The following is a 427-nucleotide window of genomic DNA, read 5'->3' as shown; positions in this document are numbered from 1 at the left end:
GAGAGAGAGAGAGAGAGAGAGAGACAATGTAACTTAAACACATGATAGGTGATAATTAGGTTTATCTCTTAATTAACATGGAAATGAACCCTGTTTCAATGAAAATTTTTTGCTTACTTAGAAATCCAATGAAATTTGTATATTTGAGGTCATGTGATCAAAAATATCCAATTACAGCAACATTACACTGATAACAGATCCCATGGGCTGTTTTCACTTCGTTGCTATAGATACGCATGCATGTCAATTTTGAAGTTTCACATAAATTAATATAAATTCAACATGTCACGATTTGGTTGCGATAATGATGAGAAGATAAACGAAATTATCGAGTCAAATACACCCAGAAATACTGTATACAGTAAGAAATTTGTTTGGAAAGCTTTTATGGACTTTTGCAGTATTAGAAATTATGAATTAGATGGAA

Source organism: Photinus pyralis, unplaced genomic scaffold (genome assembly GCF_008802855.1).
Source record: "Photinus pyralis isolate 1611_PpyrPB1 unplaced genomic scaffold, Ppyr1.3 Ppyr1.4_LG2, whole genome shotgun sequence".
NCBI lineage: Eukaryota > Metazoa > Arthropoda > Insecta > Coleoptera > Lampyridae > Photinus > Photinus pyralis.
The sequence above is the reverse complement of the archived record's forward strand: the minus strand, read 5'-3'. Positions refer to the sequence as shown.